Below are 17,735 nucleotides of genomic sequence, written 5' to 3'. Positions count from 1 at the left end.
GTAGTGTTTCAGTTTGGAAGGGGACATCAATAGAGCTTGCTGACCCGGTCTGAACCAGGTACTCCGAACCTGTTACACCTTACAAAGACCCAGAACTTTGCCATTTTAGACTTTCTGCACTGCCCCACTGACCCTCACTGAATTACCACAGCCAGTGCCATTCAGTGACTCTGCGTGGGGCACCATGTCCACACCATTAGCTGAGAGGATAATAAATCCTTCAGTCACAAGGCCCCTGGTGGCTTAGTGGTTGAGCATCTGCCTTTGGCTCAGGTTGTAATCCCAGTGTCCTGGGATTGAGTCCCACATCAGACTCTTCATAGGGAGCCCACTTCTCCCTCTGCCTATGTCTCTGCAACTCTGTGTCTCTCATGAATAAATAAATAAAATCTTTAAAAAAAAATCCTTCAGCCACAGTTTCATAGCCTTCTCTCTACAGGCTCTCTCACTTCCCAAGCCTTTTCACACAATAATCCCTGATCTTTACATTCTATGCACTATGCCGTCCAGACTTTTCTTTTCTGTTCCCATGCATGGCACAGATTGGCATCCTCTACAGCCTTAGTTCCAATTAATTCTTTGTTTTGTTTGATTTCTAGCCAACAGCCAGCAACTCCCTGGGTTTTACTCCTGGCTGCTCAAATAAATAAACCAAATGTTAATTCGTTGCTCTTTGATTATGATTAAATGCAGAGATGGTGTAACCGGAAATACTAATGTTTTTCTAGGTGTCCCCAGTAGCACAGTGGTGGCACTGGGTTTTGGTTTGGTTTGATTTTGTAGGGGAAGGGACATCCCTTCTTTGACATCCATTATCTCATTGGAATCTCCCAGTGGCCTGGCAAAGTTGACAGGACAGGAATTATTATCTGCATTTTGCAGATGAGGAAACCAGGCTCAGAAAGATGAAATAAATCACCCAAAGCCACACAGCTCAGAAGCAGCTCACTCTAGCTAAACCTCACCCTGAACCCCAGTTCAGCAAAGCTGCTGTGAGCGGCTCTGTCCCGCATCATGTAAGGTAATAATAATGCTTTATATGATATATTTTCACAGACATTTTCTGAGTTATCCAGAGTGTATTTTATGGAATAGCAGTTATATAAGAGAAAAAATTCTGTGGTCAAGTATATCTGCAATATGTTACGTACTGTATTCTATTGTTGGAAATTTATTATACTGATTAGAACATGAAAATCTCTGAAAAGTTCTGCTGTACAAGATTTAGACAAATTTATGACCCAGAATTGTCTGAATGTAATTTTTATTTTCTAATTCATGAGAGACACAGAGAGAGGGGCAGAAACAGAGGCAGAGGGAGAAGGAGGCTCTCTGCAGTGAGCCTGATGCAGGACTCAACCCCAGGACCCTGGGATCACGCTCTGAGCCAAAGGCAGACATTCAACCACTGAGCCACCCAGATGTCCCTGTCCATCTTGGGAGATCACGTCCCAGCAATATACACAAGAGACTGAGGGTGTTTGGACAAAGAGGGATGGCACTAAGATGGTGAGACATGGATAGATTCTGAACATATTTCAGATGCAGAGCCAACCAGATTTGCTGGTGGAGAGGATGTAAGGTGTAAGCAAATAAGAGGGGGCCAGGATGGCTATGAGGTATTAGGCCTAAACTACTAGATGAGTAGAATGGCAAATTTCTTAGAGAAGCTGTCCCCGAACTACGAGCTCCTCGTTATCATTGCAGCTTCCTACAGCATCTGATCCCCAGCCTTCAGAGATTGCAGCTTTCATTATATCTGTTGATGAGATCGCTGGCAATGGCTGAGCTTATAATTTTTTCCTTTCTGTTACATCTCCAGTGTCCAGCACATTGTAGTCAATAAATCTTTGCTAAATAAATGAACAGAGACTAGCATGCAGTCGTTGCCTAACAAATTGTAGCTGCCATATTATTAGCCAACTAGTACTCAGGCATTATTAATATAACTAGTCGATTCATATGCAGAGGGGTGGTTGGAGGGAGGTGGGAGAGGCATGACTGGTTGGAGGACCCAGGTCTAATCTGAGCCCTGTCCTTCTATTTCCGGACTGGAGTAAACCTATTCTCCTCTCTGAGTCAGGTTCTTCTGATCCCATTTAACAAGGGGTAGGATAATAGGATTTCCATCAACCTGCACCTTGCTGCCCATGAATTTAAGTGGAAGCCATGTGGAATTTGAGACACAGAACAGCCAACACAGACCAGATCTGATCAATGCCCCATGATCTGACCCAACTTAAGTCCCAGAGGTACACAGAAAAGAGGAATACAGTAGTAGCTAGAGTCACCAAGAAGGCTTACTGGAGGTTCTTCTTTCTCCTTCCAAGAGTCTGAAGCAACAGATGAATATAGCGACATTGGGTGGAGAAAAACAACAACAACAATAATAAATATTCTTCTGGTTTTTCTTACTCCCAGTCCTACTGGCAAGACCATAAGAAGAGCTTGCCCCTTTCCTGCCCCCAAAGAGGGACCAGGAGCAAAAGCCACTTGTTCTACTAGACATCACTATCAACCTTGCTCTGTGCATCTGAAGTAGCCTTTCTTTTCTCTTCCAAGTAGGAATACATAAAAATACATTTCCCACCTGGACATTTTTGGGGCCATTCTCCCTAAAGGCTCGTCTTGGATCTCTGGATCTGGGTAGGTTGCCTGACCAGGGCCTTACCACTAGGCATGGAATGGGTCCCCAAAGTTTCACCAGCTATGTCTATGATAGCTCTCTCAGGGAGGGCTCCTGAGCAAATGATTTTCAGTTTCAGTTCATTTGTTTTTGTTTTCCATCTGGTTGCACAGGGCAAACATCTACTCTGAGAGTTTCTCCCCTGGGGACCATCTGCCCTATCATTGCTTGTCTTGGTGCAGATGTGTAAGGGTCCCCTAGTGCTGAAGCTCTGCTGGCCTCTTTCATTCCCCAGAAGAGGTCACTGCTTGATTAAAAAAAATGGTAACCCCCAGCCCCCACTGCCAATCGATGCACAGTTATCAGCCATTAATAATCAAAGCCACCCAGTCCTTCCTAATATTCTTGCCATTGATTTTATTATCACTGCCATCATGAAAAATATTCATAACACCATGTGGTGATTATTACCACATCAGTCTTGCTTTACAAAGATCCCAACGTGACAATCATTTTATTTCTGCCACGCAATGCCCCTCCAGCTGCTACTGAGTCCAGTTTATAGGGAAGAAGACCAAAGGACAAAGAGGTGAACTGGCTTACAAAGGACAAAGAGGTGAATTGTTGATGATCAACAGCAAAGGCAAAATGAGAACCCATGTCTCCTGAAAACAACTTTGGGTGTTGAAAGAAAAGGTGCAGAGTTTCCTTGGCAGAGCCACCCTTCTTAGTAGGACTAAAAGATTGAAAAATAGTAACAATTCAAGGTGAGAGGTGCCACTCTGTGAATACAGAAGGGGAATGATCGAAAACCAGTGGCTGAGCTCGACAGCAGCTCAACATTCTCTCTATTTCCAGGTCTCAGAAAGTAAACAATAGAAGCCAAGCTACCAAGATGAGGGCAGCAGAAGATCCCAACCAGCCATCATGGGGATGGGATCAAAGCACCATGGAGTGTTGGTCACTAAATGAAGCACCCGAGGTACACAAAATGTCACTCTCAGTTCTTGGTTTCGAGGTACATATGGAGAAAAACTGGGGGTGGGGAGGGTCAGGTAGTGATTTACTGGAAGCTGATGAGGCTGACAACAACTTAGAGAACAAGAACCATAGTGGCCTGGATGAATAAGGAGGAGGAAGCTCAACAATGATCTTGTAGGAAGGAGAAATGCATCTGAATGCCACTATCAAAGCTGCCTTAGCTGTGAATGAATTCTAAGTGACCCTTTAGCTTTGGATATACACTCAGACTTCAAAAATCCCAGAAGCAAAAGTCATACAGCCAGGATCCCAAATCTGAGAGGCAAGATTGCAGAGGTATCCAATGGACCAAGGCCTGGACATATGCTCAGCCCTGGCAGCCTAGGGATGGGGGGTGAGCCTAAACTCTCTGACATCTGTGGCAGGTGGATGCTACTGCCACAAGTAGCATCCAACAAGACTATAATAAAAGAGAGTCTGTACCAGCAATGGAGGAGGTTGGATATGGCCAGCTCCCAAAATGAAGTCTATGAGAGCCCACCACACACAGGATTGGGATGCAGCCTTATAAATCCAGTGGTTCTTGCAAAGATGTGGACCAGTCTAGCTTCGATGGTAAAGATCAGTCACATCTATAATTTAATAAGCACCTTGTGTGACTTGAACAAGGTAATTAGTGCTACAGGCATATATTATCACATTTAATTTTCACAACTGCCCCTGCAAGGGGTTTTATGTACTCTATTTGACAGATAAGGAACCTGAGGCTCAGAGAGGCAAGATGTTCCAGGGATGCTCAGCTTGCAGTTAGAATTCTAACTCAGATCTAAATATCTAAGCAAAGCAGCAGCTCTTTCTACCACCTAATACTCTGATCTCCTGGCTAGACCCGGTAACCCTGTATTTCCATAGCAGAAGGACTTTGATGGAAGAAAGATGAAGAGTCCATAGCCCCCAGGTTGGAGAGAACATTGTTGATAAGGGTTTGAACGAAGTTGGCATCTGAAGGCATCCTCCAAAATGAGAGGAAAGCAATCGGCTACTTGGATAATTCCAACAGTGCATTATTTCCAGTTTTTAAGTTTTATTATATGGCTAAAATAGCAAATGGGAAAGTGTTTGTTGAGCGGGACACTGTGATGTTAGGTCCTATGGAGCATGCAAGAACAGGTAAGCCAAGGTATTTCTTTGTTTTCATTCAAGCACCTTGAAATCTGATTCTCTTTCTGTATGCTTGAAAAGCTCTGCAGCAATTCGAATTATATGGCCTCAGACATTAAGTGACAAGGGTCCTAAGGAAGGATAGTCAGAAGAATTTCACAAAAGAACTAACTTGTTAGCTCACCACTGAATGTTAGGTTTGGACAAATAAAACATAGAGACAGGACACTATATCTGGAAGGGAGAATGACATCCTCAAAGGCACAGAGACCATGAGATTAGCCCAATTTAGAGTGGAGAGTTGACAATATAATGTAGTGAGAGAGAGAATTAAAAAGCAGGCTAAAACAGATATATGCAGGGATTTTGAATTCTAAGTCAAGGGGCTTGATATTTATATTAAAAGTATCGAGGGACACCTGGGTGGCACAGTGGTTGAACATCTGCCTTCAGCTCAGGTTGTGATCCCGGGGTCCTAGGATAGAGTCCCACATAGGTCTCTCTCCTCAGGGAGCCTGCTTCTCCCTCTGCCTGTGTCTCTGCCCCTCTCTCTCAGGGTCTCTCATGAATAAATAAATAAAATCTTTAAAAAATAAATGAATAAAAGCATCAAATATGAGGGAGGTATTTGAGCTACCTAGGCACATGTCCAGCACCCACTATAGTTCTTGGAAATCATCTGATATTTGATACATGTTTGCTAAGTGAGGGAATGAATGAATACTATGTATAGGATGGGCTGGCAAGGAAAGAAAACAAATCAAGGACACTGATTAGAAACCTATCCCACTGGCAGTCAGGATGATACAGATAGAAATAGAAAAGCCACATAAAGCTTGGAGACAATGAAAAAGACATCATAAAAAGAAAAGATTATTCTAATTCCAGCACTATTTTCTGATTGGTAGTTTGCACTGAGAACAGAGGGGAAACAATCTTCCACTTTGAATCCTCCAAATTCAAGACTCCGTAAATCTACCAGAGGAGCTAAAGATGCTTATGCATGTCTCCAGAAGTCCAGACATTGAGTCAGGAGAGAAAAAGGAGAGGAATAATTTTTCTTTCTTTTTTTTTTTTTTTCGTTTTTTTTTTTTTTTTTAAGGAGAGGAATTCTTAAAACAGAAAGCAAACATATTAAAAACTAACACATGTTAAATTTCAGAGCCAAAGCGTAATCATTTTGCTTACTAGCTATTTGATATTCATCTTACCTGTGAATGAACAAACACAGAAAAGCAGGTGGTATTATGTCCATTTTGCTGATGAGAAAAGTGAGGCTCAGAGAAGGCCAGCATCTCACAGTGACTTGACTCCAGGTATTTCAAATGTAAATCTTCTTGTTTTTTGTTTGTTTGTTTGTTTTTGTTGTTTTCTATGATCCCATATGGCAAAACAGAAAGAAAAATATAGAAAAAAGTGCAGACCTAAGAAGTCCCACTGGTAGATGTTCGGGAAATACGTGGTGGGGCTGCATGAACCTCTGCTAAATGTTTCTCTTTGCTGTAAGTTTATGTTTATATGTTTACCTAAAAGGACTAGCAGTGAATAATAATCCGTTTTCTCTCATAACAGCATATATTTTCTTTTTAATGCAGAGAGGCCGCATACATGTAGTTGGCATTTTTTTTTTAACAAGTCTGTGTTAGGTCGGCAAATGCCTGCCTTCCCCATTTTGCTCCCTGCATCATCACTTACAAATTCCAGCAGATGCCAGGGAGCTCTCACCCAAGCCAATAAGCCCCAGAATTACATAAAGCTACACCCTTCTCACCAAACAAGATCTTACCACTGGGAACAAGTCGCTTGGTTTCAGCAATTTGGTTTCTTGACAAGAGCCAAAAAGTGCTGAGATCTCCCAGGAAGGACGTCTCCCTGGACGACGTCATAGAGGGCATATTCCTTATGCTCAGCATCCTTCTTCATGACACAGGACCCACCAAGGGGATGACAGAGATTTCATAAAAGCTTTACAAAGCACGGCGGAGTATAAAAACTCCGAGCCACAGTCACCTTGGTAAAGATCAGCGGTTGCACTCACCTCTCTCATAAAGCTTCATCAGGAAAGTTGGCCAGATTCCTCTCTGGGAAGCCCCAACAAGTTTTGCTTCTTCATTGTGATTCATTCAGCCTCACTGAGTTCCACTGACAAGGGAGGAATGAGGAGGAATGATCCAGAGTTAGCCTCCAACATAACTAGTGACTTCTTAGAGATTGTCACCTGAAAAATGTGTTTTGAGTTTTAAGCCACCACAGATGGTGACACCTCACTAAAAGCTCACAAGGTGATAGCTCTTCACCTGGGCCACCTTCTGCCTTTTTTCTGGGCCCCCACCAACACCACTACCTAAGCTTTCTCCCTAAGAGAAATGGCTTCTTTCTGAAGCCAGAATCCAGTGTTACTGGGATGTACAAAAACTCCTGTAGACAGGAGTGACCCCATATTATGGAGCAGAGCCCTGGCACACATGGAACAGGGGAAAGACATCAGGGACATTGCTCTCCTCAGCCCTCTGGTAGCTAGAGCCCCCAGGGAAGTCGGCTTCCAGCAGATTCTTCTCTTTGCCCTTGCTTAAGTGTGCCTAAATTATCCTTTCTTACCCATACCAAGAAGTTAAAAAAAAAAAAAAAAAAGTTAGCGTTGTCACTGATTATTTTGGGAACAACTTGGTAAAGCCTTTTAAGCGATAACGAGGCAGGCAAAATTTATCAAATGCCTCAAAAAGTGCATGCCCTGTAAACCAGAAATGCCACTACTAGTGATTTATTCTATGTTCACAATTAGGTGTAAAACTGTTAAAGTATAAGGATGTTCATCACGGTGTTGTTTATAATGACGAAACATTAGAAACACAATTTATATTGATCTGGCAGGAAATTTGTGATATATTATTAAGTAGAGAAAAGAAGATCAGAACACTGTAGCTGGAGATAGTATTACATTTTTGTTCAAAAATAGAACATATTAATATGGTCATATATTCACAAATGCATGCATTACAAACATCATAAATCCCATAACATGCTGGTACGGGGATGGTTTGGTGTATAATTACTACTACGGTGGTGGCTTAATGCCTTAAAATTAGGCATTTCTCAAGTTAGGCAAAGGTGAAGACCTGAGAAGGGAGAAGGTCTTTTCCAAAGTGGAAAATCCCTGCTGTGGTCAGTTCCTGGGGCGGGGGTGTTGGATTTTAGCAGTTAAGCATTAAAAACAGAGATTCCCTTCTCTGGTCTTTTGTTCCCTGGTAATCTCCTTGAAAGTCTATGAGATCTATAATCCTTCAGAGTGAACCAGTTAAGGGAAGCGATGTCAAGGTCAAAGCTGAATTTCTGGGTCATTTTCTTTGTGCAATCCCTTAAGAAGTTTTAAAATCTTTTCTACATTTTGATCTGTTCGAGGGAGCCAGTAATGATGATAGCAGTAACCACCATTTAGGGGCCAGGCACTTTGTATCCATTATCTCCAATCCACCCCACAGCTGCGCGAGATGGCAAAGAGCATATTCCTGTTGCAGGAAGAAAGAGCTAACAATCCTGAGCATTTATGCTGAGCCAGACACTCTCTTCAGGCCTCTGCTTCGACTCTCATTAAGTCCTCAGGACAACCTCAAGAAATACCGTTTCACTCGCACTTTACTGTTAAGGGAGCTGAAGAGGATCTACATAGAGATGAGTAGCCCTCCCAAGGTCACACAGCTTCTTCATGGGGGCGGGGGATGGGACTCAGATTCAGGGGGGTTGTCCCTAGAGGTTCTAATTCCTAAGATCTGCTCCCAAAATGACAGAAACACAGGAAGGGGGCTTTATCCACATTAAGGCCAAAGTGTTAAATTGGGAAGCTGGAGGCCAGCGTGACAGTGGCAGAAGGATTAAAAAGCAAGGCGCCCTCCCCAGAGGGAAAGTCCAACCTCCCAGGGACAGGCAGACGCTGACACGACTGGCCCTGTCCTTTGACACCTGCCACCCCCAGGTTCTATGTCCGATGCTAACTGGGGGGACTTGTTCTCCATTTTATTGAGAGAGGCTGCATTCTCTAGTAATATCAAGAAGAAACCTCCCAGTGAGATGTGTCTGCTTGGTCATCTGGTACACGTTGCAGACCCAGGCGTGGATTCTGGTTCTAGGTTACAAGGCTAAGGTCCTCCCAGCCTGGGGGTAACATATTAACAGTCTTAGTTATGGACCATTGCAGACATGCAAACAGGGATTCACAGAATCAGAGAGAAGAGCTCTTGGCTGTGCCGGGGAGAGCAGGGCTGTGCCAGGCACAGCCCAAGGACACCTACAGCTTTGTCAAAGGCTGACAGGGTAGGCATCCCTCCCAGCATGCTCTCAGGCTCTCCCAGGGGGCTCCATGTAGCAGGAAGCACTTGGCCTTACCCTTGGAATGAGCAAAGACCCTTGAAGCACTAATCTCTAAGGAGATACTCTGAGACCTAAGACAGACATTCCCTGCAGCCACCATCAGCTCTCGTTCTCTCTCTCTCTCTCTCTCTCTCTCTCTCCCCACCTATCAGAACAGTGACAATAGCCAAGGTGGCTGAAGGCCATCAGATGAACCTGCCTGAGGCTGCCTTCAGACCCAGGATAATAAAGGTCTCCCCCTCCCTTTATGCTTCGCCTCTTCTGAAGTTCTATCAGCTGGATGTATACACCCAAGCGTACACACACAGGTCCCACGCACATACGCTCATGCACGTGCCCGGATTCTCCTGAAGCAAATATTATGTTTAAATATTTGAGGGCAGTGACCTGCGGGTCTACTGAACTGGAATTACTGCTGCGGTACTATCCCTTTCAAGCCAAGCTCAGATGCAAGTCAATACCTCCGGCCCAGATGCTGTGTCACTGAGCAAGAATTTCATGTGGATTATGTCAAAGTGAGCCCAGCGCACAACGGATCGTGCTTGCTAAGAGCATTTAGCCACTCTGATGTCTGCCTTTCCACTTGTTTTAGGGGGGAGGGGGGCGGCTAATGGCAGAAACAGAGGCAAAGCCATTCAGCTTAATTGGGCGATCATTAGGACTTCCTCCAATAAACAAAGAAAGTGGGGAGCTGCAGCTGACCTCCCTGAGGCTGTCTAGGGGTCTCATGCCCAGGAGCTACCTTACACGGGATCAATTTATCTGCAGTTGCCTAACTTCCCAGCCTGATCTAATTAGTAAACACCTTCAAAGGGATCAAGCTGACTTTTGAGACAAAGTCTACCACAACGCAGCAAAGGTGGGCAAATAAATATTTAAAGGGCACATCTGTGTAGGTGGAGCGGGGAGGGGCGGTCAGATTAGACACACATATGAGTTAACTCTGGGAACTCTGTTGTGTAATGGTCCTGCCCTTGCCCCTTTGCTGGTCAAACTGGCCCCACCTCCAGTGCCTCTGTGGGATCTGGCTCCCAAGACACTCGACTACCCAGTCTCCCGAAAGCACCACCTTGAGACCTGAGCACAGCTCTGTCACACTACCACAATTGTTTTGGATATTAGTATAGAACGAGACCTATTTAAGGGTCCAGAACAGAACAGTGCTATTCAGGAACTGGCTGCCAGCAGCTAGCATGCAAATGACTGCTAGGTTGTTGGCTGTTTTTATTTTTTTATTTTTTTGCCAAGATTGAAACGAAAGTCTGACTCTCCATCAATGACAGTCTGGCAACCCCGGTGGTTATCAACTGTCCCTCCACAGAAGACCCACACTGTCGGTAGCATTCCCTGATTCTTCATGCTTTTGCTGTGGTTTGCAGCCAATTATCACGTAGCTCCCCCACCACACAGTGCAAGAACAGCAGCTCCCCAGACCTCCCTCCCGGGCCACAGGGCAGCTTCAAAAGAATCAAAGCTCATGGTGCACAAATGAACCGCTATCACTCTACCTCCACTATTAACACTCTGGAAGAACCTGCGACAGAAACACTTTCATAACCGGATTTAAACCCAGGAGCCATACTCGGAATTGAAGTTTGCTTCTCTGGAGTGGATCAGATGGGTAGGCCAATGAGCTTCCTTAGTATGCTTGATTGCACTCATCTGAGAAGAATGGGGTTGGTGACGGGGAAGAGATCATTCTCAGAACACCAGTCGCACACCAGGCATGATGTTTCGTGGTGCCTACTTGTTATCTCACTTAATCTTCCCAGCCAACCTGCAAACAAGGTATTATTATCCTCATTCCACAGAGAGGAGCTGAGGCTGAAGCACTTGAACTGAGCTACATGCACCCTCATCTGTTCTGTTTTGTGTTTGTCGTTTATTGGTTTGGTTTGGTTTTTCTGCTGTAGCAGGTATACATTGATCATTGTGCAAAAACTATAAAATACTTGAAGGCAAGATCCTTGTCTGTTTTCTTCCCACTGTATTCACAGTGCAGAGCTGAGTGTTGGACCCATATTCATTCATTCATTCATTCATGCATGCATGCATGTATGCATACATTCCCTCATATATATTTATCAGATATTAGGGATACAACTGTGAGTAAAACCAAAAAGATACCTGTTGTCATGAAGCTTACTTTGTTACTTGAGAGAGACAATCCATCAATAAATAAGCATGCTGATTAAAGAAGGAAGGAAGGAAGAGAGAGAGGGAGAGAGGTAAGAAGGTCATTATCAAAAGAGTCATGAAGTCATGCAAAAAATTAAGATCAGAAGATATGATCTAGAGAGGCAGTACCCTTGCATTGGACCCTCAATATTCTCCCAGGAGGTGACCTGAGATCTGAATGACAAGAAGGAGAAAGCCATAGTAGATGAAGGAAAAGTGACTGCAGCCAGAGGGACTGCAAAAGCCCGGAGGTAGGAATGAGCTTTAAGGGTTCACAGAACTGAGAAAAGCCAATATGGTTTGAGCAGGTCAGTGAAGGGAAGTTACACAAGATGATGTCATAGAGATGACAGGAGCCAGGTGACCTAGAGTTTAACAAGCTGGGGTTGGACTCATTCATCAAATATTTGTTGAATGAATAAATGCACAGGCTTTGGAGCACTATGGGAATGTAAGGACCAGCTGCCTTTTACGAGTTTATAGTTACACCAACAAGATGAAAGAAATCCACATCCATTCATTCAAGAAATATTTCCTGAGGCTCTAGCTGTACCAGGCACTGTGGTAGACCGAGGGGGTACCAGGATGAATGAGCCATGTTTCTTACCTTCAACCAGCTTTTGGTTTTAGAGAGAGAGATAAGGCCACATTACAGAGCAGTAAGCTCCTTAATTTGAGGAAACACTATTTGGCCACATGGAAAACATCAACCTCAGGCTGGAAGAAATTCAAGGAAAAAGATAAGACAGCTAAGATGAAGAGTCCAGAGATGGGTTGGCCTCTGGAGGCTGGAAAAATCAGGTAAACTGCCCTTAGAGAAAACCAGCCTTACCCTGGCATTTCAGGAATGAGTGGAATGTACAGGAAAGAGGGTTCCAGGTTGAAAAACAAATGCACACAGGTTTCAATCAAAGGTCAACACTTTAGTGGGCATTCAAAGCTCCCACCGTGTTTGTCCCTTTTAGCGTGTAACAATAAGCATTAATTTCTCATCCACAAATATATAGGCTGGCTGGAAAAGCTCTGTTGTTGCTGCAGGGTGGGGAGAAGGGGTTCTGCTCCAGGTGTCTCTCTCACTCTCCTCTGGGACCAGTGGGCCAAATAGGACATGCTGTTATTATGGTGATGACAGAAATACAGGAGAGTGAGCCTGCCACAGACACTAAGTAACTTCTGCCTACATTTCATTGGCCAAATCAAGTCATGTGTCCAAGCCCAAGGTCAAAGAGAGTACTCAAAAAGAAGTATTCTCTGCCTATCATAAGGCCATGGGAAGAATAGATACAGCCAATTATTCAATTGACCACAGAAGTTACAAAGAATTCATCCTACTTCTCCCACTAATGTCAAATCTCAAAATATAGAGCTCATGTTCCTATAAACATCCTTACTTCCCAGTTTCAGCTTCATTAACTTCTTCTCCAGTAGGTTCTTAGAACCCTTATCCTCATCGTGCCCTGAACATATTCTAGTTTGTTAACATTTCTAGCTAATACTTGAGGCAGATGTGATCATGGTATTGCCTTCTAGTGTGGATTTGCCAGTGCAGGATGATGTATGCATATGTTAGGATTTGATGCCTAATAAAATACTCCAAAAGTTAGTTTATAATATTTTGGGTCAGCTAGACAGTTATTCTGGTCTGGGCTGGGCATGGTTGAGTTCATCTGTGCTTGCTCAACTATTTGCTATCAGCCGGCAGATGAGCTAGAGGTTGGTTGGTCTAAGATGGCCTTGGCTATGATACCTGGGCTCTCTTTCCACACTGTCTACCTTCTTCCAGGAGGTTAATCAGGACCTATTTGCATGTCTATATCAGGGGTCGAAGAGTTCTTGGATGGAGGCTACGTGGTTGAGGAGTAAGTTCAAAACGGCACATCATTTCTGTCATATTCTATTGACCAAAGCCAATCACGGGGTCAATTCAAATCAAGAACCAGGGAAATCGATTCAAGCCTTCCATGGGAAAAGCTGCAAAGTGCTTTGGCCATGGTTGCAATCTCCCTGACGGAGATACTTTGTACCATCTGTCCATGAATGAATTGCATATACTCAGGCTTACCTTGAGTCTTGGCCCCTGCTACACTGTTACTTGCAGAGGTAGAAGTCATTTAACAACCACAGACACTAAATCAGGAAACGTTGGGGGTGACTGGGTGACTGGGTGACGGGCACTGAGGTGGGCACTTGACGGGATGAGCACTGGGTGCTATTCTATATGTTGGCAAATTGAACACCAATAGAAAATAAATTTATAAAAAGAAAGAAAGAAGAAAGAAAGAAAGAAAGAGAGAAAGAGAGAGAAAGAAAGAAAGAAAGAAAGAAAGAAAGAAAGAAAGAAAGAAAGAAACGTAATCAAGCAAACTCATACTGCATTTGTGTTCAAGCTGTTGATCTGAACCAAAGTATGATCCCTCATATCCCATTTCAACTCCATTGCTTCAGCCACCTTTGATCCTTCTGTATCCCTTCTGGTAACAATTCTTTGTATATCTTAGTAAAGAAGTGGCCAAATTGTGAATAATGTCTTCATGTATTTCCTTATTGTATCTGGTGTAAGCAGTGGGTTGTTATCAGATTGGTAATAACAAGCATTTAAGGACAGTGATGATCACATTGGCCAACACTGCTGGATCCTCTATGGCAACCATCACAGTACTAGGCACAGAGCTGGCCCCTGCTTAACACAGGAAGTCACACAAGAGTGTGTCGTTACTCAATACAACACAAATCCAATGAGGTAAGTCAGTGGCTCTTCAAATCTTTTTTTTTTTTTTTAGTAGAGTCTTTTTTAAAAAAAATATGAGATACCAATTAATAATCAAACACAAGAGCCAGATAAACATGAGACTACTTTGGCCAGAAGAGGGGATGTTCCTGGAACTCTTTCTACTCAACTTCTCCCATCCCAATCTCTCCTAAGATGTCTGAGGCCTCCATAGATGCCATGGAACAAAATTTGAAAAACACTGAATGAATCTAATGCTTTTCAAACTTGGACAAACACAGCCCTCGATAAGAAATGCATTTTACATAGTGACCCAGAACACACACACACACACACAGGTAACTGAAACAACTTTCTCCCTGAGTGCAATATTCTTTGTGTTTTCTATTCTACTCATTTCACTTTTGGAATATGGATCACAAGCTGGTAAGTTGCTTTTACAACCCACTAAACAGGTCATGCTCCATAGATAGAAATGACCCCTGCAGACTGAAGATGTCTCTCAGTGTTGAAACTTTATTGGCCTACCGTTCAATAGTTTCCGTACTCTCAGTGTTCACTGTTTGTTCTCAGAGACCAGGGGAAATTGGTGATGGACACCACCAAAAAAAGCAGAGGTGAAACTACAGATAAGCCGTAATGATGCTCCCAAGAGTAACAGAGACCATGTTCCTTTGTGGATACTAATGAAATTAGTAGGTTGGCTCATGAGAAGAGTTTACTCTGGAGTCAGACTAGCTAAGTTAATTTCCCAGCAGTGCCAATTATAGCCTGGGTTTCTTGGGCTTATTACTTACTCTATCTACACCTCAATAATGATCTCTTCTGATACATAGGTTGAATAATTAGTATCTACCCGTTAGGGTTGTTAATGGCACTAAACAAGATGATGTATAATGACTTAGCATAGCCAGGAACACAGTAAGTACCCAAAGTTCCCTAATATTAATCAGGCAGTAGATGGAGTAGGTGACATTTCCCCCCCCCCCCCCCCCCGCCCCATGTAGGCTCAGTAATCAAGACAAAAGATGAGTTAATCTCTCCCCTAGTCTCCCTCCCATTTTAATAGTGAGAAGGATCTGAATGTAAATTCTTATGCTATCTCTTAACAGCTAAGGTCTTAGCAATGGTCTTGGATGACTCACACTCTCTAAACCTCAAGATCCTCCACTTTGAAATGGGAATAACAAAACCTCTCCAAGAGAGTTGCTATGAGGATAGCTGAAATAATGAATGTAAAGCATCTGGCCAAGTGCCTCCTATGTATTAAGTCCTCAACAAAAAGGAAAGAGACACAGAAAGAGTCAGAGCCAGAAAAAGGAACAACTTCGTATTTTGAAAGTGACTGAAGAGCATTTAAGTTGTGTAAGAAACAGCCAATCACAGCCAAATCCCATTGGTTATCTTAGCTATGATTTAGTGTTCTTAAATGCAGAGCCCTACGAAGAAGTTCTGGCAACATGAAGTCATAAAATTCACCATTTGGGGTGTGTGTGTGTGTGTGTGTGTGTGTGTGTGTGTGTGTGTGTGTGTGGCATCTGTTTAACTCAGCAAACGCAATTTTTTCTGGGTGTCATGAAATATGTTGGTGTTACATGATAATTAAGACAAGTCCCTCCCATCAGAGAACCTATAATCACTCAATATCTCAACCCAATAAAAAGAGGAGTTAAGTGCTTCCCTTTTTATTGAGCACTTAACTATGCAGTAGAGGTTTTAGACTGTGTCAGGTATTTTACACACATCATTTTGCCTAATTCTCATAGGCTTTGTTATTCCTGTTTCACAGCTGGGAATGCTAAGGCCACACAACTGATAAGAAGTAGAGAAAACATGTGGACCCAGAACTCCCTGAGTATTAATGCCTTAGTACTATGCGTCTTCTCATAGATTAATAGATGTAGGTATAAAGAACACCAGAGAGAACTTTGAATACCAACTGCATGGCCCCTCTGTGTGCATATCCCAATAGTATAGGGTAGTGCTTAAGAACACAGGCCTGGCCTCAAAATTCTTGTTCTATGATTAAGTAATTCTAAAATTCAAGAGAGAGAATCACAGGGATACATGATATAATATAAACTTTCTGTAAATGCGCACATACATACACACACACACACACACACACACCATACACTCAGCAGTGAAAGGTACCTTAGAGAACATTCCATTCAGTCTCCTTACTTTGCAGATGAGAAAGCCAGCACAGAGTGGAGGTGAGTGCACCAGGGGTTTCATGGCTGGAGTCCAATGGAGAAGGAAAAACAGTCACCATTAGAACCAAGGGCATCTGACACCCCAGCCCTGTGCTCTTTCCAGCAGCCCCCCAGCCCGCCTCTCTCTATAAATGTGCCCAAGTTTTCAAATGGCTACTCCCCAAATCGAAGGAAATGGCTGTCTCAGATAAGGCAGATTCTTGCAGAGGAAGAATGTCCACCTCATTCTGAGATTTTCTGCTATCTGCTTATTTGTAAAGGTCACAAGAAGGGCAGGGGAATGCTTGCATGACGTGACTCTTGGGTCTTCACTCCTAAGAATGCAGGAAGGTTTAAATAAATCAGACTGTAGGCAAGAATTCAGACAGGCTCCCCCACATGTTCTGTGTTTTTTTTTTTTCCCTAGTGGATACCATCAGCTGTCCTGTTGCTAAGAGACCAGAGTGGGTGGGAAAGGCCAATAGTCATATTTTTCAAACTTATCTACAAAACTCGTTGTGCCTTTGCTCCCTCCAGGGGTTCAGCTTTCTCAAGAACAGGATATTACAACCAGGCAGATGGAGAGAGTGAGAATACATTTTTTCGAGAAATGAACCGAGCTTTTCCTGGACATTCAGTGTCATCCAGCAGAGTCCTGGGAGCTGCCAATTATGGGTCTGATGCAATGTTTGGGAAAGAGCCTCAGAGTACACATGACTCAACAAAATATTCTGATTTGCATTCCTATCTGTTGGGAAGTTGCACTTATCAGCACCAACAAGTGCTGAGAGTTGGTAGGAGTGCTGGGCAGAGTTTGTCATTGGAAAATTAAAAAGGAATTAAAAAAAAAAAAAAACAAGCAGGGGTTGTGGGGAGGTGAGTATTTGAATCACTCTGGGACTTTCCTTTTCGGTTGCATTCCAATCAGACAGACCTAAACCTGGCAGAGTCATTCCATTGCTCAATGTCAAAAACATTCGCCTGGAATGCAGGACATGTGAACTTGGACACCCCCCGCAGCTTCCCTGTGTGGCCCAGCCTGCTCCGTCCACTATAAACACACCCGTCATGAGAGCAGAAGCAGAGCTCAGGCCTGGGTGAGCAGGGTGGTGGCACAATTTCACATAAAGGAAAGCAGGAATACAAAAGGTGAGCTCTGGACAGCATTCCTCCCTCAAGGTCTTTGTACTGGCTCATAACACACTCTGATGAGCCAAGCAGAGATGGAAAATGAGCCCTTGGGAACAGGCTGGTGGATTTTTTTGCCTGCAGAAGAAAGCAAGAATGTGAACTAACTTCCTCCTTTTCTGGGTTCCTACTTGGCGGTTTAAGACGGGGGGGGTGGGGGAGAAATCCCTGCTGTAATCGCTTATTTCCAAAGAACTTTAAAAGAGATATACGTGGACATCTGATTCCCTATTTTGGCGCCTGTGCAGAGACTCATCCCACTTTGAGTTGGTCGCGGTAGCAATCATTGTCACTCTAGTGTAAATGAGGATAC

General features: G+C 43.5%; 1 long non-coding RNA gene across 1 annotated transcript; it reads right to left on the bottom strand.

The window, feature by feature from the left end:
• Positions 1 to 6,004: 6,004 nt before the first annotated feature.
• Positions 6,005 to 16,560, bottom strand: LOC140603407 (uncharacterized). Its single transcript, XR_012006388.1, has 3 exons — positions 16,194 to 16,560; positions 6,555 to 6,910; positions 6,005 to 6,140 (listed from the first exon to the last, which is right to left on the bottom strand). It is a non-coding gene; the product is annotated as an uncharacterized lncRNA (long non-coding RNA).
• Between the last annotated feature and the right edge of the window lie 1,175 nt (positions 16,561 to 17,735).

Source organism: Canis lupus, chromosome 14, assembly GCF_048164855.1.
Source record: "Canis lupus baileyi chromosome 14, mCanLup2.hap1, whole genome shotgun sequence".
NCBI lineage: Eukaryota > Metazoa > Chordata > Mammalia > Carnivora > Canidae > Canis > Canis lupus.
This window is presented reverse-complemented; position numbering and strand designations above follow the sequence as displayed.